The sequence below is a fragment of the Microcaecilia unicolor genome, chromosome 5, assembly GCF_901765095.1.
Source record: "Microcaecilia unicolor chromosome 5, aMicUni1.1, whole genome shotgun sequence".
In the NCBI taxonomy this organism is placed as follows: Eukaryota; Metazoa; Chordata; class Amphibia; order Gymnophiona; family Siphonopidae; genus Microcaecilia; species Microcaecilia unicolor.
The window spans coordinates 274,442,143-274,467,708 of record NC_044035.1 but is presented as its reverse complement, the minus strand read 5'-3'; the positions used below and the strand labels follow the sequence as shown (position 1 = coordinate 274,467,708).

The following is a 25,566-nucleotide window of genomic DNA, read 5'->3' as shown; positions in this document are numbered from 1 at the left end:
CTAGCTTATTTGAGGTTCTTTCTTCAAATATCTACATTCTAAAAAAATCACTATCAGGTCACTATACAAACCTCAAGGTGACATGCGTTTTAAACACAGTGTGTGTTGACTCAATCTATTCCATAAATTCAGCAGCGCTATCCAAAGAGTGAGCGGTGTAGAATACTTGTGGAAAACAGAGACTATTGCTGGCTGTATGGACAGCGACCATATTCAGGCTCTATCTATACAGCTATGCTGGTTAAGATAGGGCATCTTTTCTGCTAACCTAAATTTATCTGCGATCTACATGAATAGCAGCAGAGTATTGCCAACTATCTATAGAGATGCCCAAGCTCCACCCTCACTCAACCACAACCTACAGATAGTACTGAGTTGGTCTATATAGATAGTCAGTGGCACGATCTAGATAGTGTTGCTAACTATTCACAGATAGAACACTTTATCTGTACAGCGGCTGGTGCTCGACAGGTAAGTGCTTTTGAATAATGACCATACTGTTTTAGGGGGGTATTTTGTACTATCCCAATTCAAAAGCATTATTAGCCACAAAACACCTAATTCAATTTATGGTGCCTAAAAAATCAATGCCGATCAAAAATGCGCTTAGGCACATTTTATAAGTCATGCCAAAAGTTAGGAGCAGTTTACAGAATACGCCTAAGCCGGTCCACTTGACTAGAATTTAAGTGCAGCAAATTACACCAATGAAAACCTGGTGTATATGCCCACATCTAACTTTACACGCAGAACGGGTTATTCTATAACATTGCGTGTAAATTTTAGGGACCTGCCCATTTTCCTCCCATAGCCACTCCCCCTTCTGGGATCTGTGCAGTAGACTTTACATGAACTACGTTATAGAATACGCTTGGTGTGTAATGCGAGTAAATTCTAATTAGTGCCGATGATTACTGGTTAACATACAATTATCAGCACTGATTTGCTTGTTAACCAATTGAGTTGCACGCACAAATCAGAATACACCTAGACTTGCATGCGAAACTTTTAGTCACACTATATAGAATCTAGGGGAAAGGAGGGGAAGTCTATAAATGGCGCTCACAAATGGGCACCAGAAATGAGCGATGGTAAATGCTATTCTATAAAGGGTGTTCAACCTTGTGAAAAGCCCAGTGCCCAGTGTGGAGACCCATCATTCTATAACATTGCACAAATTTTTGGAATGCCCCTGACCCATCCATGCCCTTCCCACAGCAACATCGCCTTTTGAGTTGTGTGCTATGGGATTTAGGCAACCAGCATTATAGAACAGCTTGTGCAAATCCTAATTGGTGCCAATTAATGTCAATAATTGGATGCTAGCATCCAATTTTTAACGGTTAAACCTCGTTAGACAATTAAGTTCTGCGTGTATCTCAGAAGCATGCCCAAATCTATGTGCCACATATAGAATCTTGTGGAAAATGTATTCTATAAAGTGACACCTTATTAATTTGGGTAGCACAATTATTTTTATTAAATACAGCAAGGGAATACTATCAGCGCTCAATGGGGTTGCTTTCTTTACTTCTGGGTAGAAACTGAATTTTTATTGAAATCTGTACAGTTTTCAAGCCAACAAATGCATTACTTTGCAAATACTTGCACTGATAAAAAATGGGAATCTAATATTTTCTTACTCCTTCGCCTTATAATAAAAAAGCTCTATGCAAGCATTTAGGGAATCAGCCCTCAGGATTTTGTTCTGACACCATAAACAGTGTCTGTGCTGGCTACAACATCATAAAATAGCACTCTGTTCAATGGCAGGCAGTGAGTTATTTATTTCAGCTCAAAGAGTGCACGCATGAACTGCCACCTTCTGATAGATCACTGAGCAGAATGGAATCTGACAAACAGCTCTTCTTTCACCAACTGGCCAGAGTGACACCATCAATAAGGGAAAAAACACATCATCGGTTGTAAAATGCCACATTTTCACCATTTACCGTAAATAAGACATATAACTCTTTAAGGAAAGAAGTACTATGTTATCATTAAGGCCTGTTGACACTGTTGGGAGGGTGTGTCAAGCTTTCTTCTGTCATCAGTCTTAATCTGAGACTAATAGCCATCCCACTCTTGAACATGTGACATGATGCCAATGATAAAGTACTGCACCCTTTAAAAGCTCATTTGTGGATTGGTTTCATTACCATCCACAACTGGTCTTCATCCATGAGGGAAAACTCACTCATTAGAACTAAGTCATGGTTGCTCCTAATTGTATTTTCATGCAAATAGAGGGATACAGAGTAGCACTGCTCTACAATTCTGTTTCACTGACTATCATTATTACTCCACTGATTGGTTCTACCAGATTCAGACTATAAGAGGTAACATGTGGAAGATCTGTTGATTATTCCCAGAGAATATGGTCTGTCATTAGAGACAAGAGTTTCTTGGTTACAGAATCAAGGAGCTTTCACCAACCTGCATAGTCCAAGCAAAACACACCGCATTACTATTCTGAAATAAGATATTCCATTTTAAAAAACAAAGCTATTCGCTCACTTGATTGGAGAATTCTATTTTGGACTAAATGACCTGTTCCTTTGGGGATCACTAGTATTTAGTGATCAATTAAAACTGTCACTTTATTTATTTCACAGTTTATATACCACTCTATCAAACATTCTAGGCGGTTTACAAACAATACATACATATTAAAAAAAGAACAAACCCTTCTCAACAAATGCTCTTCCAGCAAAACAAACTAAAAATCACAGATGATACAAAAATTAATATAGGGACCTCAAACCTCCACTTCTTGACCAAACGCCTCCTTGAACAAGAATGACTTTACATCCTTTTGAAACTGACCATAATTCTTCAACACATACGGATTTGATCTGGAAGCTGATTCCACAATCTTGCTCCGTCTACATAGGACATCCTTTAAACAATCAATGGTAAATCCAGGGCTTTTTTTGTGGGGGTACTTGGGGGTACTGAGTACCAGCACCTTTTCCTTTGTCTGCTAAAATTGACCCAAGGACCCCAAGTTTTAATGAAAGAGCTCAGGCTCTACACACCAATTTTGCCTTGTCAAAGGTTCTGTGACTGGTTGCAGGGGGCCTGGCTATTGTGGGTGGATCCCTCAGTGATCACCCCACCCTTGAAGGATGGCTTAGCATTTGAGTACCGGCACCTTTTTTGCTAGAAAAGATGCACTGGGTAAATCTAAGTTCTGCACTGTGAGGTCAATTAAGGAAATCCAGAAGAGGAAACCAAAGTTCTGCAAAAAAAGCAGTGCAGTTCACAAAAAGCAGAACACATACATCTTCAAAAGTTAGAAGGCTTTTATTCTTGCCACTTTAAAACATATTCATAGATGACCTAAGCATTGTGTTTTAAAGTGGAAAGAATAAAAGCCTTAACTTTTGAAGAAATGTTTTATTATGATTTTGTGGACTGCACTGTGAGGTTAATTTTCAGTAGCGGGCAAACTGCATAAAGTTATCTTTCTGTTTATGCAGTGTTTCAGTTGACTCTCCATTTAAGTGGTGCCACTGAAAATCCATGGATAAAGTTAATTGGATACAACATCCATCTCCCTTTATACCTGCTATTTGTGTAGTGCAATTAAATGTTTAAGCAGTGATATTCAGCCATTTAGGACTAGATTCTATATATAGCTCCTGAAAATTCCATGCGGATAAAAAATACGCCTAGGCGTATTCTCTAAAGTACGCCTACATTTTCTAGAATAAGCATAAATTTCCACGTGGTATACAGAATACACTGTCTCTCCATGTGACCAAATTTAGTTGTGTCCATTTACTCCATGTTTTACTTGGTGTAAATCCCGACACCTAAATTTTGCACAAAGTGGGTATATTCTATACCAACGTGCATAGATTTTAGAAAGGCCCACACCCTGCCCATGGCCATACCCCCTTTTCAACAATATGACTTAGAATTTATGCACACCATGTTACAGAATATGCTTAGCGAGTTCTGCACATAAATCTTAATGCCAATTAGTGATAATTTTTTGTTAACATCTAATTGACAGAGCTGATTAGCTAGTTAACCAATTAAGTTACATGCATTGTTATAGAATATGTTTCAATTTCCACATGGAAATTAAGGTGTGACATATAGAATATAGCAGTTAGTGGCTGAATATCACTGGTTAAACAGATAAAATATTTGGCTCCTAGTCACGGTCCCCCCCCCCTTTTTTTTTAAATATAGATAACTTTGGTTGTTATCCCTATATGTAGCCCAGATTTTTTAAAATAATAAAGCACTAATGCCCCGATGATCAGAAGCAAAAGCAGGTACTAGAGCTCAATAGCACCATAATAGCTCCCATGTTTGTTCCCACCCAATGATCAGAGCTGGCAAGCACGTGTAATATGCTCACCAGCTCTAAACGCAATGAGAATGCAAATTCATGCTAAAGAGGGCATTACCTATTCCTCACCAATGCTCAGCAGGCAGCATACCAAACATTGACGTTGCTGCCGCAGCAAACCCTACACCAGCTCAGAGCTAGTGTTAGGGTTTGCGGAGCATTAGGGAGGAATGGAGAGCCCTGTCCAGCATGTATTTGCACGTGGCTTAGTTCCCCCACAAGCCCCAACAACCCGGCAGGAGATCCAACATACCTCCAAACCCGTGACACCCCCACCCTAACCCAAGGGCCCAGGGGACTGGAGGTCTGGTGGATCTCCAGCTCCCCCTAACTGCCCTTACACTCCATCGGCGAGGTACAGGGGGAGGGGAAGACTCCATTAGACAACCTGGGAGCATAGGGATCGGGGTGACAGCCCACTTGGGCCACAAGGGATTCTTTTTTGGGGGGGTAGGGAAGCTGGAGATCTGCCGGGCTTGCAGTCCCCTGGGCCCTCATGTCGGGGGGGGGGGTGAGGTATTGGAGATCCGCTGGACCTCCAGCCCCCGTGTCGCAATCTGGGGTGGTGGCTGGCGGAGGTCTGGGGTTCCCACAGACCTCCATCTCCTATTTTGACATCTTAGCCCTGTCAGACTAGTGCAGGACAACTGTGCCTGAGAACATACTCAGGCACAATCCTCACGCACCTTTCCCCTGTGATCAGAGCTAATAGCGTGCCTATATTTGCATGTTATTAGCTCTGATCATAGGGGGCGGTATAGCCCTGCACTGTTCTGGCGCTATTTTAGAGCGCTATTTGGAACAGTGCGGAGCTTCTGATCATCTCCCTGTAAGGGAGGCAGTTATCAACATAGGCTACAATTAAATTGGGTTATTTTACTGTTAACCCAGGTTATTAGTTACTAAATCTTATTGCATAACACGAGACTTGTGCTAAAATATCACAAGTTAATGGTAAAATAACCCATCTTAAAGGTAGCCCGCATTGATAACACCCCCTTAGTCAGTTGCCATGACTGCTGACCATATAATATCAGCTCCTATGTATTAAATGTGAAAACAAAATAATGCAAAATTAGAACAGCATGCATCAGACTACTAACAGACCAGGTGTCCCCACCATAGACTCCAGATAAGAACCATTTCTCCTCTGAATGTCTTTTCATCTGTGCCCCTAATGCAGCTGAGAGATGAAAAGGTTTGTGTCATGGCATGTCAGACTTTGAGATCCATTTACATGGAAAGTGACAGAAATTGTGTCAAATAATAATAATAATAATAAAAAAACAGTTCAGTTCTGGGAAAAGAGTAGTAAAAGCATTCAAGAGGCAGGATCCAAGTTAATGGCACTTTTTACATGAATTTATAATGCCTTGCCCTACTTGTGGACGAGCTCACATATTCTTATTTCTACATTTCAGAAATTGACTTTCATGGCAGGTACATATTAACAAACACAATACCACAAATCCACACAGTCCCACTGGAAAAGCACAATGCGCCATCCTTAATCTCATAGGCTGCTCACCATATTCCTGTCTTTAGGCTGGATTCAGTCAAAGCTTAACACATATACAATATTCCCCTCTAGAAAACAAAACATTTCAGCTTTTTCTCTTGCACATTCAACATACTTAGTTTACATGAACTGTGAAGACCATTTAATTATATATATATAGACACACACACACACCCTACGTAAACCTCTTCAATCAGAACCACAGCATGACTAATGATCGCACTGGACAATACACAATCTTCATCCCTCTGACCCTCCACATTTACCTCATTCGATTACTATACAACCTTGTATTTGTTATCAACCGACTGGGCAAACGCCTCTGACGGTACTATGTAAGCCACATTGAGCTTACAAATAGATGGGAAAATGTATGGTACAAATGCAACAAATAAATATATATCATTCTGTAAATCTATGAGCAGAAATAAAAGATCACAATTCAACCATATAATAACTGTGTCAGTCCTTAAGTCATTAGAGTAACATCAGTTCACCGGAAATACAATCAGTTGCAACGTAGTTTTATAAAGTCATTCAGTCTCTTGGGAACTTGATTAATATGCAACTGTTTAAGGTGGAGCTAACCATTAATTTTGCCCCAGTAAATGATTATGTATTATATTATAATCTATTACAAGTTGGCTGGCACAACATCAGCAAATGAACTAAAACACCATGTTATTTATGATATAGTGCTATAAACACAGGCTGACAGTTTAGAGACGGGTGCTACAGACAAAAAAAAATGAAAGGCAGCTGTTTCTCACATCTGTTCTTGAAAAAGTATCAATACTTCCTCACTGGTTGCTTCCAAAAGCTTGGAATGCAAGTGAAACTAAAGTTCAGAATAGGGAGAATAATTTTTTAACAGGCAACAGGTATGCGCCTAAGTGCCAACCATTTTCAAGAGTAAAATGTGTGTACTTTACTCCTTTGAAAATTACCACACAAAGTACACACCCATATTTATATCAGCTCTTTGGCATTGTTCTGCCCCCAGCAACCTTATAACTAATTTTTTAGTGTAGTCCTAAAATGGGGTTAATGCTTTACTGTTATTCTCACTTCTAAGGATTTTTACTGCTGCCATCACTCCTGTAAAGATATATGAGCAATGCATTGTGTGTAATGTAGTCTCACATGTACCATAACCACCCCTGCTTGTTTGTACAAAGTTTGCTATTAGTGGTCTCGTCTCGTGCAAAGGCCTCCTTCCTTTCTCAGCCGAGCTCGATACCTTTGTTTACCTACTGTCATTACCTGATTATTCCTACCATCTTAGTCCTGCTGGGTTAGCTAGGGTATGGCCTCTCTCCAATTGAGGGCTGCCCTCTAGGACTACCTCTGCTACTTGGTCCCTTTACCTCTCCCTTCCCTGGGCCTGTGTGTGCCTTTTCTTGACTGCCACATCTCCGCGCAGAGGGCATGAACGGAAAGTTGGGGAGCTGAAGGCGGGCAGGTGAGCTGGCCCTCAGAAAAAAGGTGCCGGTACGCCGTACCGGTGCGTACTGGCACAAAAAATGCACTGATTAAGACTTACATTAATTTTTGTGGTGAATATTAGCACATGACCATTAATACAAAAAATGTGTTTTGCCTCGGACAGCATATGTTCTCTTGCTCCCCTACAGTGAACTCATCCTTTTACCTCCGCTTGTTCAGCATCCCATCTCTGAACCACCTTCATTCACCTGTCAGCTCTCCCACCTCTACCATAAAGCTTTTTCTCTTCAAATTTTCATCTTCACTCTCCATTACATTTCTCAGAATTAAGAAGTCTCTTAACTCAGGGCAGTAACTTCTGAGAATCTACTAACTGTGAGTAAACTGGCTACATTTATTCAGCAAAAGTAAATTTCAGAAAAAGATAAAAGACTTCTGAGGTTTGCTGCTGTGTGCGTTGGCATCTAACGCAGCTTAGTAAAAGAGCCCCTTACTTATTTATCTATCCATTGGGATATAATAACCACCTTTATGAAAAGAGTCAAGGCAGTATACAGCAGGTATGATTCCACTGCAGCATTGGTATGGATCATTCTTTGGATGAAGGACCACATTAATACTGATGCACTCTTGGGAGGGGGGAGGGGGATCATTTGGCTAGGGAGGGGGAGGGGAGAGAAACTAAGACATTGTCAAACTAAGTTCAAGCCCAGCCCCCAGCAGATAGATGATTGGCAACATGTAATTAAAACTAGTCAAACCTGCTATAATGTTAATTCAATTAAACAATATTATATTCTCTTGTTTACATACCACGAATGGGAAAATTTCTAACATTTAATTGTTTACATCTGTTTCTAAACACATAAAACATGTCCTACAAACTGAAACTCATCACTGTGTCCAAGGAATAAAACTGAGGGACAATGGAAAAAGCAGCTTATAAAACATCAGGCCTCATCTATATGTGTCATACTTTTCCCACAGTCTGGCCTGTCCTTCCCCCTTTCCGCTTCTAATGTTCACATCAGCCATTTTCCCCTTCAACCTCCAAGACCCAGGCCTATCTTCCTTAGTCTCCCCTTCCCAATTTCTTCCTAGGTTTCCTAGGGTTACCATATGTCCGGTTTTATCCAGATATGTCCTCTTTTTGAGGACATAGTGGGAAATCTGGGCGGGTTTTTCCAGTCTGCCCATTTGTCCGGGTTTGCAGACAAACAGGCAGGCTGAAATATCCTGCCCAGATGTCCTCCATTGTCCTCATAAAGAGGGCAAGTTTCCCATTTGTTACCGGCACCGCTTCAAAATGGCTGCTGGGACGTCAAGCGGTGGCCTCTTGAGACTTCTAGAAGTCTTGAGAGGTCACCGCTTGAAGTGTCAGCAGCCATTTTGAACAGGTGCCGGCAGTGAGCAGGCAGCGGAATCACCGGGCAGGGAAAAGAGGTCTTTTCCTGCCCTGAAGAGGCCATTAGACCACCAGGGCACGATAAGGTAGAGAAGGGAGCTGAAAGAAAAAACAAAAGTGGGTACAGGGAGGCTGCAAAAAAGATTTGAGGGGAGGGAAATATATAGAAAGGGATGGCTTTCTTTGGGGGGGGGGTCAAGTCAAGGTGACCGTGTAGCGTGGGAGGATGGGGAAGGGGCATGACAGATGGTGTGTGGGCGGGGAAGGGGCATGGCGGGGTGGGGCAAGCCTATTGGTGTCCTCTTTTTTGTCATGGCAAATATGATAACCCTAGGATTCTTGCCTGATCTTCCAAGGCTTGTTCTCTGCATCTGACCCTTAACCATACAGTGAAGGTAGTGAGATTGAGAGTTAGCTCAGTCTCTCATAATTTTCTACCCATAGTGGGAGAGGGCATGGGATTTTGATTTTAAATTGGGCACAACCAAGCAGGTTATATATTCAAGTACATGCGATAGTTCCCTGCCCAAACTGTCTTACAATCCACTTGTACCTGTGACATGGAGAGTGAAATGATTTGTTCAAGATCACAAAAAGAATGGCAGTGAAGGAGACAGTATTTCAACTCTGGCTTCCCAAGTTTGCAACGCCCTTTCCTAACCACTGAGCTAGTCCTCCACTCCATATCTGGCTCCCCTCCCTTGCTCCCACACTCCTCCTCCTCCTGCGGAAGCTCAAGGGATTCCCTAGGAGGCAGCCAAGGAGGAGTAGGGTGGGTGCAAAGCAGGAGCCCATGAAACGATGAGGTGTTTCCAGGAAGTGAGGGAGGAGCCAAGTACATGGTGGGGAGGAGGAGGAAGGAGGTCTTCCCACAAACCAGTGGAAAATGAGCCACAGGTCAGAGGTTTTTCACCCCTGTGCTACAATAAAGGTTGCCAACTGGTTCCAAATTCGCCCAACAGGATTGATCCAGTCCTGGGTTTACTCCATGGCATGCAGGGTCTTGTAGCCTTGCCCTTCTTAGGGAACAAGAGGGCTCTATAATTCTGGAAGTGAAATAACATATTTTTAAAAATTAATGCTGAATAACAGCCTCTCTCTCCCTTTTCTGCAACTATATTATACGCAGCACATGTTTTTACAGTGCTGCATTCTTTTTGCTGGTGGTTGTAAAGAGCTTTTCACTATTAAGAATTAATTGTATATTGTTTAATTGATCTCCCTATTCCCTATTACAGCCATCCATCAAAGAGAAATTCAATAACCACTAAGGTACGCATACTTGCCAGAGCTTTCAGTTTTTCTCCTATATCTTCCCAGGATTTACATTTATTTATTCCAAGGCTGGCCTTCTTTTGTTCTATAGCCGTAAATCTTCAATACTTTGATTAAATATGCAGCGACACTCATGTAATTATATACATTTGCCTGACCAGTTCTTAATCTACAAATAAAAAATATGTAAGGCTTAGCAATAATTATGGCATGAATAAGTCCATTACCGTGTACAATGTGTAAATTTATTTGGAAGAGGAAAAAAAAATCAATAATTTATTTTCCTGGTAATCAGAAGAAAATATAGAATCATACTATTTCATAATAGAGAAAAATGATTCTGAAATTAACAGTCTGGCATACTCAAACTTACCTATATTTTATAATAACAACACTGCAAGCTGCACCTTCTCTGTACCATGCATCATCTCAAAGTGCCCATAACAAGTAATAAATATCTGCTCAAGTACTAAGAGAGGAAGTTATCAAGGTGTAGTAAAAAGTGAGCTTTTACTGCACCTTGTTTTATTATGGGAGTCAGCAACCTGTGGTATGAACAGTCCTGCAGGTTGCTGAATATTGTGGTAAATGAATATTACTGCTTGTGATCCACCTCATCATAAGCAGTGTTATTTTAGCAGCCCAGGAGCATCGAGCTTCAAAGGCGCAGTCTGGGCCTGATGCCATTCCTCCCGACGCCTTGCCTATGACGTCCACCCCACTCCACGGCATTGACGACCAATGCTCACAGCACAGTAAAATAACCACAGCTTGTGGTATGTACTTGCTGTATAAACCACAAAACAGATCAGCTTCACTGAAATCAATTGTAGATACTACTCAAAACCCAACCAGTGAAGAATGATGTTATACAAGGAGGAAAAAAAGACAACTGTGGCAAACAAGGAAAAACAATGCTTTTTTTAGCGATTCTTCTGCCCACAGTGCAAAAAGTAATCATGGAACAAAAAAACCCCTAAAGATATTTTTTATATATTTTTTTTAATCATTCATTATACAATTTTGTCTTGCATATTGTAATTCTGGCACATCATAAGTGCTGCCCCACAGTCATTATTGAAGGTGCTAATAAAAGTGCACTTAAACCTTCAAAATAGAAAACTTATCTTTCTGGTGCTTTGTAGTTCGTGTGAAGCATGGTTACACCCCAGCTGGCTGGTTTAAAGATGTGTGGTCCCTACGGTCCTGTTTCGCATCTGCTTCTTCAGGAAACCACACCAGTGTCCATTTTCATTTCCGACTCGCGAGATCTTTTTTCCTCCTTATAACGTCATTCTTCACTGGTTGGGTTTTGAGAAGTATGTACTTGCTACACACCGAAAGTCAGGTTCTCCTTTTTACATAGTAATGAACTGTTTTACATGCATTTGTATGTTTTGCATGTCATTATTATGTAACCCACAGTAACTTAAATATCACCATGGTAGGTCAAAACAAGCTGCATGACTAAGGCCCTAATGCAGCTTGGTAACTCCAACCCCCCCCCCCCCCCCCCCCAGTTTGGTTTCCCAATTTTTAAAAAGTTATTTAACCCTCTCCGTTTCTTTAAGCCCCTACAAAGCCTCAGAAATTTACAAATATATATATACTTGGAAGAGTGTCATAAATATAACCACATCCATTAAATACGATGGTCTGAGCAGGATTAAAGCATAGGCAAAAGACATGCAGTTCACGTGAGTAAGAAGGTAACTGTGTAGTTCAACAAATTCTAAGGCAGTCTTTTGCCCTGGTGAGTCAGCTGTCGGCAGAATGAACGTGTGTGTGAGGGGGACAGAGAAAACCAGAGCTACTGTTGCCCAAAGAAGTTTGACTGTTCTCTCCACCCCCTGTGAATTGCCCTCCAGTCAGCAGGAGGAGTCGATGAGCAGCCCCTTCTTATCTGCTACTTTCTCCTTTGCCAGATTTCCTCTTCAGACAGAACCACATGGGCTCCTCATTGTATCTAAATACAGTTTCAAACTGCCAGCAATAGTGCCCCAATTCGCTTATTTGCCTAATGCCCAACAAAGGGTTAATCCTATCCTGCTGACTGGTCCATTTTTAAACCATGTGTCACTGGTGCAGACAATCAAAGTACCATCAAAAAACTGCACAGTATTAATTAAAACAATGATAAAGAATCATAAACTTTGACAAGCAAGAACTCACATGAAGCTTAGCCCATACCCTTAATTATCTCTAAACAAAATACAATCAGCCAGAAGTACTAGCCAAAAAGCAGGTTTTCAAATGACACAATTCTTTACACTGACTTTTCTCCAAATCTTTTCTTGTAATATATTCTACCGAATAGCAAAACTGAGGGCTCTAGCTCTTTCTAACATCATCTTCCTCTGGATCACAACTGGGACATTCAGTGACAGATAGGACTAAGAACATAAGTTTTGGAGTATAGACTGTTCTGCCCCCATATTAATGGAGGCAGGGTATATTGTTATGTATATTTTGTATGAGTATTATTTGTATTCAGTTGCATTGTCTCTATAATAGATAGCACAATGTACTGTGGCTTCCCTCCCCCTATAGTTTGCAGTATCCTGTGATTGACTTGTTGTGAGCTTTCCCTAATGACTGCTAGCTATGAGCTAGGGCCAGTGCTCTCTCTCTCTCTCTGCCCCTGGGGGCCTGTGAGTGAGTCCCAGTCTTCCTAGTGTAAACCCCCTGGTGGCAGAGCAAGGTATAACAATGATGGTACCAAATATGTCACAGTGTTTCCCCAAAATGACAACACCAACAAGGGAGTTTAACAATAAAAAGAAAATATTTTTTATTAATTGAATTATATTTAAATGCTAATGAAATTTTACCAACTTGCAAATTTAACATATGTATTCCAATTACAGGTTAGCAACACAAATCAGTTTAGTCTCTAGAAACATTGAGAGCATCCTCAGATAAGTATAAATATTAGTTACATAAATCATTTAGGTACATTCAATTCCGCAAAACACCAGACTCTTCAAAGTCTCCCCTCTCCTGTCCTTCAGACCTCCGGAGACCCCCAAGGATCCCAACTACTCTTTCTTTTCTTCTTTTAGTTATCTCTCACTTATTGTTCAGGTTTCCTTTACTATTTTCTCTTATGTGCACTTTTTAAAATAGTTTCAGTCACTTAGCTGCTCTCTTTGTTTTCTCTCTCTGGCTCTCTTGAACGGTGGGGGCACCTTTTCTTTCAGGTGATGATCTCCAGCATAAACTTTCTTCCAGTCTTTCCCTAGTAACATTCTCACCAATAGAGCTCTCTCCCAACTGCCAGCCTGAGCTGTTTGTCACTCTCCTGAGAGTTCCCTCAGCATGCGGAACACTCAGCGCATGCACACAGACTACTCAGTTTCACTGCACTGTTCACTGTCTCTACACCAGATCTAGAAGGAGCCAGGTAATCTTTTCAAATTTAATCCATAGGGTTACACTAGCATGCCTTTTTGATCAGCATCTGTTCTAGGGGTTGATCCCTCCTTAATGTACTGTGATTCCACCAAAATTCTTCACCATTTCCCAAGGCAGTTTCTCTAGTCATTTTCTTCTTGGGTATTACAGCTTTACCTTTAAGATGGGCTGAGGTTCTGGCCATCTCCTTGCCTCTGAGGTAGCTAGATATGGACTCTATGTGCAGAAGGCAATGATTCTGTTCAAGCTGCTGGCCTATAAGTTGATTTATTTGCTATGAGTGCTACCTTAAAGAAAAATTGGATTAAGAATTTAGAGTTATTAACTTGGTAATGGTTTAGCTGGCTACTGAAGCTTTGTCACCTCACCTAGCCTAGAAGAGCACATAGACTCTCCACTTCTCTCATGTATTGGGGGCTCTGATCATAACACACTCTATAAACAAATGTTGGTATCCACCAGAAAACCAGTGTAACTGTCAACACCTGGGAATTATTCTATTCAACTGACCCCAGTAAACAAACAAGCAGCTGCATTTTCTTGTAATAAGCCAAGCCCATATAAATATTGCATACAGAATGAAAATAAAAACATTTTTATCAAAAAAGGATGATGAAGAGGCAGCTGACGTAACTAGAAATGACAGTTTGCGCAACTATTGTGACTTGACGTTCCATAGTCAATTCACTGACACATTGATCACATTCTAAATAAGAAGGGTTTTTTTTGTGGGGACAGGGTTGCGAATACACAAAATTAGGGGTCTTTTTACAAAGGCACGCTGAAAATGGCTTGTAGTGTAGGGGCGGGTTTTGGGCACGCACCAAACCATTTTTTAGTGTGCCTGTAAAAAAAGGCCTTTTTTGCCAAAAATGGACATGCGGCAAAATGAAAATTGCCACGTGCCCATTTTGGGTCTGAGATCTTACTGCCAGCCACTGACCTAGCGGTAAAGACTCATGTGGTAACCAGGCGGTAATGTCCTATGTATGCCAAATGCCACTTGGAACGCGTCCGTTAAGCGCACCTGAAAATAAAAAATATTTTTCAGACGTACGTATCAGACGCTCGCCAAAAATGAAATTACCGCAAGAGCAACTCTGTAGTCGGGCGGTAATTCCATTTTGACATGTGTTGGGCGCGCATAGATGCTTACACGGCTTAGTAAAAGGGCCCCTTAGTGTTTCATATTTTTGTATCACAGGTATAATTGCTAGGTACAATTTCCAATGGAATCAAATGTATGTTTGTGTTGTCAGCAAAGAATGAGCACAAAAACTGAATGGAAGATAAAAGATAAGCAAGGGTAGAGATGAGAAAGTACTGGAGGACATGGTGTTCTTCTGGCATTTACTAAGGAACACCTATTCAAATTGTTTCTGCTCGCTCGCTGATTCAAGATAGTATTTCGTACCCAGTGCACAAGATGGTTCTCTCCTCTCTTGGTGCCATTTTCCTCATGCCATGCCAAAGCAAAAATGCAGTTCAGCTGCTGGAGCCTCTCAACAGCCAGCCCTGCAGATAGTCGGTGTCATGGATTCTTTTGTTCAGAGGCCCGGGATTCCGCTCTGGTCAGAGGGCAGCCTGCTTAGGACACCCATGGTGAGTGGAAACCCCAGGGCGTCCTCATGGCTAGATGTCACCTTAAGCCCCAACCATAGGATTCCTCCCCTGCAGGCACAGAGTATAAGTTCACCACTGGCAGTGTCTGAATCCGCAACCAGGAAGTGCTGTGGAGTTAGTTTGTCAGGAGGCACTTCTTGAACCAGCATCAGACTCAGGAACGCTGGTGTTTTCAGATTCCCAAATTGCTGCTGTGACTTCAACTTTAACTGGGGAAGAGCCAATTGTTGCAGAGAGTGATGAGAAGACGTTTCTTTGGTTGTGGAGCAGGTATCTTCCTCACTACTTCCTTCTTTTCATCTCGCCAAACCATCTGAGGTAACCCTTGATAGTTTGCTCTGATTGCAAACTTGGGTAAGGCTTTGTGCCCCCGGGTTCAAAAATTGGAGCAAGGTTTTCATGTGCTTCAAGGAAGGCTGGAGACTGTTGACTCTGAAGTTAAAAATCTTACTGAACAGGCTGACAAGCATGAAAAAGATTTATATAATGTTCAGACACTATCACCCGCCAGAAACCATACTTTCATTGCTTCAATATACTTCTTTATTTTATTTAAAACATATATATCCTGCACAACTCCAGTGTACTCAGTGGCTCACAACTTAATATACATAATTAAAAGGGCATAACAAACATATTTAAATAATATTCAAAATAAGAATTAAAAAATATCCATTAAGATCCCCGGGATTCAATAATCAAAAAGTTACAATACTACTTAATAGAAAAAGTTAAAACATTTACCAAAAGTTTGCCTAAATAAAATTGTTTCAGCTCTTTCTTAAAAAAAATCCACATTCTTCATGTCTTCAACTTCAGTGGTAAGTCATTCCATAACTTGGGTCTGGTTACTTTGAAAAGTGTAGAATGATATTCTTCTAATCTAACAACTTTAAAAGAAGGAATCTGTAATTAGCACATATTAGAGGATCTCAAGGGTCTCACATGGTTGATAGATGCATAAAGTAGATGCAAAAATAGGTGAAACCAAATTATTCAATACTTTAAATACCCAGAGTAAAATTTTAAAGGTCATTCTTTGTTTGATAGGAAGCCAATGAAGTTTCTTGAAAAACCCTAGAACAGTGGTGGCGAACCTATGGCACGCGTGCCAGAGAGGGCACGCAGAGCCCTCTCCATTGGTACGCGCGCCTGTCGCTAGTCCGCCCACGCTCCCTCCCTCCGAATAGTTCGCCGCCTCCTGCCCTCCCTCCAACCCAACAAGTATCAGGCCGCCCGCCCGTCCTCCCTCCCTCCCAGCACCAGGAACCCCCCTCCTCCTGTGAAATTTTAAAAGCCTACCGTTCCTCGGGGTTAAAGCAGCGTGCAGCGCTGGCAGTGAAGAAGTGCGTGTTCTTTGCTCGGCGCGCCTTCGGCCTTCCCTTCAGTTTCTCAAGCTCTGGTCCCGCCTATGAGGGGGCGGGACCAGAGCTTGAGAAACCGAAGGGAAGGCCGAAGGCGCGCCGAGCAAAGAACACGCGCTTCTTCACTGCCAGCGCTGCACGCTGCTTTAACCCCGAGGAACGGTAGACTTTTAAAATTTCACAGGAGGAGGGGGGTTCCTGGTGCTGGGAGGGAGGGAGGATGGGCGGGCGGCCTGATACTTGTTAGGTTGGAGGGAGGGTGGGAGGCAGGCCTGGTGCTGGGTGGGAGGGAGGGAGTCTTGTTGCTGCTGGGTGGGAGGGAGGCCTGCTGCTGCTGCTGCTGCTGCTGGGTGGGAGGGCGGCCTGATGTTGGGTGCTGGGTGGGAGGGCGGCAGGTCTGGTGCTGGGAGGGAGGCCGGCAGGCCTGGTGCTGGGTGGCCTGATGTTGGGTGCTTAGGGAGGGCTGGTGGTGGTGGTGGTGGGAGGGAGGGAGGCTGCCTGCCTGGTGCTGGGTGCTGGGAGGGCGGCCTGGTGCTGGGTGGGAGGGAGGCCTGCTACTGGGTGCTTCTGCTGGGTGGGTGGGAGGCCTAATGTTGGGTGCTTCCGCTGGGTGGGTGGGAGGCCTGATGTTGGGTGCTGGGTGGGAGGGAGGGAGGGAGGGTGCCTGCCTGCCTGCCTGCCTGGTGCTGGGAGGGTGCCTGCCTGGTGCTGGGAGGGAGGGAAGGAGGGAGACTGCCTGCCTGGTGCTGGGAGGGTGCCTGCCTGGTGCTGGGAGGGAGGGAAGGAGGGAGACTGCCTGCCTGGTGCTGGGAGGGAGGGATGGAGAGTGCCTGCCTGGTGCTGGGTGCTGGGAGGGCTGCCTGGTGCTGGGAGGGAGGGCAGGGGGGAGAGGAGGGTGGCTGGACATGGGTTGCTGGAGGGAAGAGGAGGGTGGCTGGACATGGGTGGCTGGAGGGGAGAGGAGGGTGGCTGGACATGGGTGGCTGGAGGGGAGAGGAGGGTTGCTGGACATGGATGGAGGGCAAGAAATGAAGAAGAAAGGAGGAAAGTAAAGAAATAAATGGAAAGGAAGACCTGGAAACGGAGTTAAGAGAACAGATAGCAGCAGAATCAGAGACTGGACCAATATGGATAGAAAACAAAATCACCAGACAACAAAGGTAGGAAAAAAATCATTTTATTTTCATTTTAGTGTTTAGAATATGTCCAATTTGAGAATTTACATCTGCTGGCTTATTTTGCACTGGGTATACTGGAGCTGTAACAGCTTACAGAAATGATTTATAATGAAAAAAAATCATGTTATTTTTTCCTCCTATACCAGTATAATATTTTCAGTGATGTCTGTTTATATGCGCCATGGCTGGTGTAGGGGGTGTGGCTATCATAGGGGTGGAGTCATATGTGGTAACCCCACCCATAATGAGTACCGGCACTTTGCGATAAATAATTCGATTTTGGGTTGCTGTTTGGGCACTCGGTCTCTGAAAGGTTTGCCATCACTGCCCTAGAACATGAGCAGCTGCATAACAAGCAGAGCCGTCAGAGATCCTTCACGCAATCTTAAATAGACCACTCCAATACTCAAAGCATAGAATAACCACGCTCTGAAGAACTAATCTAAAGTTAAAGAAATTAAGGCCATGCAGTCTCCTAATTAGTTTCAATTTAAATAACAGTTGTCTAATTATCTTCATCAACTTGGGTTTAATTGAAAGTGCGGAGTCAAACATGGCTCCCAGGTTTTGAAATCTGTTGACAATTCGGATAGACACATCATCAATTTGAAAATTTAAAGGAACATTGTCAGATAAACAACTAGACAAAAAATACAACCCTGTTTTAGCCATGTTGAGCTTTAAATGATTACCTCACAACCATTGGTTAATAGCATTCAGACAAAGACCTAACATTCTCAATGTGTCATCTACTGATTTATCAGAAATTGTGTATCTACTGCATAAAGTCTAAATTTCAAATTAAGACAGCTTAGCAATCTACAAAGGGGCATAAGAAAGATATTGAATAGCATAGCTGATAGGGAAGATGGGTACTCCTGTTGTACAGTCAAATTCTGCAGACTTAACAGTCTTTCATGACACAAACTTTCCTTCCTGTTAAAAATGACTTAAACCAATCTAGTACTAAGTCGCTCAACCCTATAGATCTTAGATGATTAAGAAGGATACTATGATCTAGCGTATCAAATGCAGCAGAAATGTCCAGATTTACCAAAAAATTGCACTTCCCTTTATCAAAACCCTCTCTAACTATACCTGAAATTGAAATTAGGAATGTTTCTGGTGCTTTTATATTTCAATGATATTTCTTCAAATGGGTGGATGTCTCCATGCATTTCCGTTTGAAACATGAAGCACACAGCATGGCTGTGGTAACATTATTACAATTTTGTTTTAAGCATTTTGCAATGGGATTAGTATGTGTATTGTAGAGTCAGCTTATCAACCCATTATTATGATGTAGAAGGACAACATAAATCAGCACTGTTTCATATCTGGGGGACTGATTGTCACTATATTACTCAGGTTGGCCATTTTTATTCAGTTGTCTCCTAAAAATACACTTGAAACATTAAAAATGAACATTGCATTGCATTTTATTTAATTGAATTGCATTTATTTTTCCCCTGTGTTTCACAGTCCCACTCTATTGTAAATTTTAGTTGGATTGGGCTCATAGGGAACTAGTTGTGAAACTTCGGCACACCCTAGCTCCTCTTTTGAATACTGGCAAACACAGATTTTGTGAACAGGAAGAAAAGGAGTATCAACAACTCTAGCTTCTTAAAAACTGTCTGTATTCTACTGCTTTGAGGTGTACCAGTGCAGCTGAACTCAGTGCAAAAACGTCAGGTACCTAAGTATCATGCACAATCACAAATGGGGTAGAAAAAAAGCTTTACAACATCTGGCCCCTAAGAGCCAGGTATGATTTAAGGAGCCGTGTCAGCTTTAAATGGGGACAGGTGGCCGGTTACCATAAAAGTAAACTATGTGCCTACTTGGCAAGTGTGAGGTCTTTAAAAACTCTTAGAATGAGAGCTGATTTACAGAGATGACAATTCATTAGCTTTAGAAAAAGTACTAGAGCTACCTGGCTTCTTTGCTAGTTTTCCTGTAATTAAACGCAGTTATGGTGGGCTAACGAAACCCCTTCAATTCCTTAAAAGATAAGAGCTTTATTAAGTGTATATATCCAACAAAGAGTTATAAATACCTGGGTAGGAAGAACATATGCATTCTTCAGATCTTTGTGTATTTTTTGGATCATAATTTTTTACTTCTAAGCACAGTTCAACTTGGACATCTAATCAAAGATTCTTCAAATACCTCAGAGACTATGAGGTCCAGTCATATGTACATGGTTTGTCTGGTTAACTATGACACCTTTCCTTACTCCTCAACACCCCCCCCCCCCCCCCCCCCCCGCGCTACAGGGCTCTTTCAGTAATGTGCACTAAGCTGTTAACATGTGAATTAGCACACTGGTAACATTGCACAGCCACAGTAACCATTACAGCACTGACATAAGAGTGTGCACTAATTCACAGGCTAACTGCATAGTCTATTATGGGCAGGGACTCAAAGCTGTCACTAATGCAGATAGTGTGGATGTACCTACTGATTCCTATTTAGAAGGCAGTCACTGCATTGAGATAAACTTGTCAATACATTTACCTTGTGGTAAAGATTTTTTTTCTATGCAGTAACCACTGTTCTCTAAGCTGAGAAGGTATCCTCCACCTATAGCCCTGCCGGTGGGGGAGTGCTGTTTCCCTACCACATTCAATAGTGAGAGACAGGCAAGTTCTGCAGGACTCTAGAGTAGAGAGTTTCACGGGGACAGAAATCCAACCCATCCCCGCTGGACTATAACCTGTCCCCCTCCTTCCCCATGAAGAATCTAGCCTGTCCCCCTGCGCAAGTAATCTCCTCCCTCCCAGCTCCCGGCCCATCAAGCCCTTGGCGTGACACAGTCACCTTGACCCCCCCTCCCCCCCAAGAAATCCAGATTCTATAAGCAGTAAAAATACTAGTAAAAGTAACATAAATCATTTTCTTCCATACTCTGCTAAAACAGCAGATGTACAGATCAGCACAGGACCAATTCCAAAACAAAGCAAGTCAGAAACAACACAGTTCATACTAAATTGTTCAACCACTCTTAGGATTCACCCTTGGGATTAAAAAGCTAAACCATGTGCATGTAAGGGCTGGATAAGGACTGGATAAATGAATTAAAACAAAGTTTAAAGCAAATGTCCTTAATATGTAATACTTGGTAGCAATAATGAAACAGTGTATACATCTCACTGTTGCTCTCTTATCTTGTCTTCTGAGCCCTCCAAAACCCACACAAAAGCCCACTACCCCCGAATGGACACCTGACAATAGCCCTTACGGGTGAAGCGGGCACCTATATGTGGACACAGTGGGTTTCTGGTGAGTTTTTGAGGGCTCACATTTTCCACCACAAGTGTTACAGGTAGGAGGAGGTATGGGCCTGGGTCCACCTGTCTACAGTGCACTGCACTGCACTCACCACCAGACTACTCCAGGGACCTGCATGCTGCTCTAATGGACCTGGCTATAACATCTGAGGCTATCATAGCGGATGATAAATACTATTTTTATTCACATTTTGGGGGGTGGGAGAGGGTCAGTGACCACTGATGGGAGTAAGGGGGGGGGGTCATCTCTGAATCCATCCAGTAGTCATCTGGTCATTTAGGGCACCTTTTTGTGTTTTAATCATTAGTAAAACAGGTATAGATCAAAACGTTTTCACCCTAGACATTTTGGTTTTGTTCCAGTAGGGCTGTAAATCGTCCATGTGTTAGGCACGCCCTAATCCCACTTCAAAATGCCCCCAACACGCCCCCTTGTGATTTGGATACACTGCAGACAAAATGCATATACAGACGTCTTTAAAACAGGTTTCAAAAATAACGATTTGGACATTTTGAGAATAAACCCATCCAAATGGTACTTTATGACACTTTTTGGATGTTTTTCTCTTTTGAAAACGAGCCCCATAGTTAACTCTCGTGGTCAAACCACTATTGCGTGCAAATGTGACAAGTTTTTGCAGAGCCTTGATTTCCTGTTTAGACCTTAGCTTGAAACCTAAGAAAGGACACCACGGACACTGAAGAAAAGAACTACAAAAATAATCATTTTAATATTGCTAATATCTGCACCCGATAACTGAGCTGGGCTATGAAATATACATGGCTAGATAATAAGCATGCATTTACCAAAGTACAAAATGTTAATGGAAGCAGGCTTGAGGTTTGCTGACTCTAAGATGATTTTTAAGCAGTTCAGCACTTTTTTAAATACATTTTAGACCTTCAAGTATATTTTCTGCATTACAGAAGTATTTATACCAATTGCCATGCTACATTTCACCTAATTACGTAGTAATCTGACATCCAGTCTATTACAGAATGATGAGCACTGGATGATTCAAGAATTGTAGCACACTATGCTCACTGTGAGACTAATTTTTAACATATTTGTGCAGATGCACACAAAGGGGGCTTAATTTTTTTTAAGCTAGATAGTAATTTGTGTCTCTAGTTCTTGTTTGCATTTTTCGTTAAGAAAAAAAAATCAATCATTCTTAATACAAATTTTGATTTTCCAGTGAAATCCAATGTCAGCTCAACAATACTAGCATACCAATATTTAGGGTCTCAGTTTATGCATAATACAGATAGTGTGTGAGCAATGGCTGAATGAGTTTCCCTATACTGCTCTGTTAAAGGGGGCTACAGTAACCTCTCTCAGAGGAATCTTCTGTGAGGGATGCAGTACTGAGTGGCAGACTCATAGATCGTTGTATGAAGGCATACTGTACAGTTCATAATATGACTATGTTTAGCAGTACAAAGCCTAACGCCTTCCAGATGTGGCCTTGAATGTTATTGAGGTACACAGTGAGAGGTGCATCCTAATAACAAAATTATGATAATACAATCTGATTATAATGGAAACAAAATAAGCAGAATCGTAGGAAAAATTCAATTACTCTGGCAGCTCTGGTTGGGAGCTGCTAAGGCTCGGTAGCATCTGCTCCTAAAATATATTGAAAATGATTTCCACATTGTAAACTCACAGGTTCCAATTCCTAATAATGTCCATTTTTTTAAGATAATGCATTTTTTGTTATTTTGGTCCTACTGTTTTAATATGGTAGCAACCTTGGCTGATCCCTCATAAACTCAGTTCACTTAAGGACAGGTCATGTCTGTTGAACCAAAGAATAAAGTCTAATCTACATAATGAGAGATGCATACTAAACATGGTGGTTCAATGATGTATTTCAGAATAACAGAAATGTGCTGTCCATTTGTTTATGCAAATAGCTAGTATGTAAGGTTTTTTTGTTTGTTCGTTTTCCTCTTGTCCACCCAAATAAGTCCTGAATCCCAGCCTTCCTCCTCCCCCCCCCAACCATTTACATTACAAAACATTACAAATATTCATATTACAAAATAAGAACGCCTAAAAAAATGCTTTTTGGCACACAGAAGACCTTCCAAAGTCAAAGAACACAGTGATTATAGACACCAACTCACAGGTGCACAAAACCAATGTATATGCAATTCCACACTGGAATTTCTTTTTCCCCTCCATTTCCACATTTAACTCTTTTAAGGATTTTCTTTTGTTCTCAATGCAAATGGTCACTGGCATGTGTTCTCTCAGATGGGACAGTTCTGTCACATCGCTTGACTAATACGCATGCATCTATGACTAAAAGACATTTTAACTGAGAGCTGTCACATCCGTCATCTCCACTTGGGCTGCTGGAAATTTTTTAGCTGCCGCCTTGAATTAATTTCAGTTCATCAGAGCCCAGCAGGAGACTTCAGAGTGGTTTTAGTTAAATTTTTCCTTTTCAAAAGAACATTATCAATCCCTCATTCTGAAGGATGTATTTATTCCTTGGTTTTATTTATTTTTTTTCTATTCCCAAATGATGTCATTAAAAGTTCAAGCAATGGGAGCAAATGGAAAGAATGAAACCGGTTGCTCAATGTTGACATTTTCCTTAAAAATATTTCCCTGCTATTTATTTAGGGGCCCTTTTACTAAACTGTATTTAAAAGTGGTCTGCAGTGTCAGTAGCACGGGGATTTCTTGTGCGCATGGCCATTAGAGTGGGAGCCCTTACTGACACCTATTTACTAGGCAGTAAGGGCTCCCACAATAACCACATGCTAATCAGTTAGCAATTGGCAATGCATCTGCACTAACAGATTAGCTCTGGGCACGCCTACTCTCTACCCCCAAACACACCCACAGCATGAAAAAGTATTTTCTCATAGGTTGAAATCTGCTACTGCCTAAACATGCCCTGCAATAGCGGACTTTAACCTGCGGCAAGCACACATTTACCATAGCTTATTAAAAGGGCCCCTTACTTTCTCTCTCTCTCTCTCTCTCTCTCTCTCTCTGTCTCTCTCGTGGCTTTGGGTGGAGCTTGGAGAGCACCCAATCAAAATTGATACAAGGGGAAGTATACAGTGGGGTATTTTGGCAGGCTTAGCTTTTGTTTTGTGGAGTCCAGGAGACAGGTCGGATTTTGTCCCTCCCATACTCTCTATGGGTCAGGTTGTTTGTGGTACTATATAGGGGTGGGGGCTGGAGGTAGTTGCAGCGGGGTCCCAGAAGCTATTCCCCTTGGGATGGAGTCATTTGGGTTTTGAGTTGCTGATTTACTGTGGATAAAAGGGAAGGCTGGGTTCATGTTTGGTACCATCATGAATCTAGGGATCCATCAAGGTTTGGTGGTACTGCAGACCTTGCTTTGGGGTGTGAGATGATCTATGTTGGGAGACTGTTGTGACGTGGTTAGTAAGATGGTTTTGACAAATGTTGGATATAGGGAACAGTACAAAAGTTTCATTAAAGCTGTGAACGGTTACTGCCACATGCCTAGTTATCAAGTTTATTGAATTGTAACTTCAGAATTGGCGTGTGAATGCCAAAGTTTAGATAGATAGATAGATAGATAGATAGATAGATAGATAGATAGATAGATAGATAGATAGATAGATAGATAGATAGATATCTTATATATATATATATATATATATATACACACACAACACATTGTATATATTTTTTTATTTTTTGTTTGCTTTTAATAAACTCTTCCCTTCCTCTTTTTCCATCTTCTCTATCTCGTAAATGAACAGAAACTCTGGCTAGATGAACCTGAGTAAAACAGGTGAATGGGAAAAACAGAAGAGAGTGGCAAGAATAAACGATCTGACTGCAGGAACATTTTTTTTTAATTCTAGGAACTAGAGTCACACAAAGTCTCTTTCTAAGCTGAAGTGCTAGCACATGCTTGCATCAGCTTAAAATGGATTAACATTGGGGCGTGCTCAGGTATCCTATGGTAAATTCTAAATCTGCATGCACTGAAAAATATTTTTAAATTTCTGATGGAGAGAGCATATCTGACGGCAGAGAGTAGGTATTCCTATGCTACTCAATTAGCATGTCCACATTACTGTGTGCTAACTGCTCGGCGCAGGATTACCGGATGAGCCCTTGCCACCTACTAAACATGTTTTGGAAAGTGTTCACACGGTAATTCTTTTTAATGACCATGCGCTAACGGCAACATTAGTGCATGGCCATAAATAGGAAGAACTGAAAATCAACTATTTTCTGGTTGCACTAAAAATGGCCTTAATACGTGGGAAAAAACTCATGTAAGGACATTGTAAGGACAGTTTTTACTGCAAGTAAGTAAAAGGGCCCCAAAGTTTCTCTTTTACAGACTGCATTTGTGATGAGACAAAATATGACCAAGCCAATAATCTGCCCTTCCTGAATTTTTCCACAGTTTCTTTCTTAGTCATCAAAAATACATATATTGTTAGGTGAAGACATTCCAGCTGTGAAATGGATGAAAGGGAATCTTGAGATTAATTCTAGTAGACAGATCTAGCAATTGAAAAAAATGCACGAGCCACCACTGACCTGTGGGAAGGGATACCTGATGAGACAAACATTGAATGCTTGATAAATTTATTGTGTTATAGCTTGAAGGCCATCAAGGCATCTCAGTGTATGCTCAACATACAGAAGGATGCTGTAAGAACACTCAG

At 41.7% G+C, this 25,566-nt stretch overlaps 1 protein-coding gene and 1 long non-coding RNA gene across 10 annotated transcripts in view; both read right to left on the bottom strand.

Moving 5' to 3' along the window:
• ROBO2 (roundabout guidance receptor 2) overlaps positions 1-25,566 on the bottom strand; it is an 888,662-nt gene that overhangs the window by 740,279 nt on the left and 122,817 nt on the right. The window lies entirely within an intron of this gene.
• On the bottom strand, positions 6,080-16,362 carry LOC115470738. Its single transcript, XR_003942232.1, has 3 exons — positions 16,351-16,362; positions 15,636-15,642; positions 6,080-6,151 (listed from the first exon to the last, which is right to left on the bottom strand). It is a non-coding gene; the product is annotated as an uncharacterized LOC115470738 (long non-coding RNA).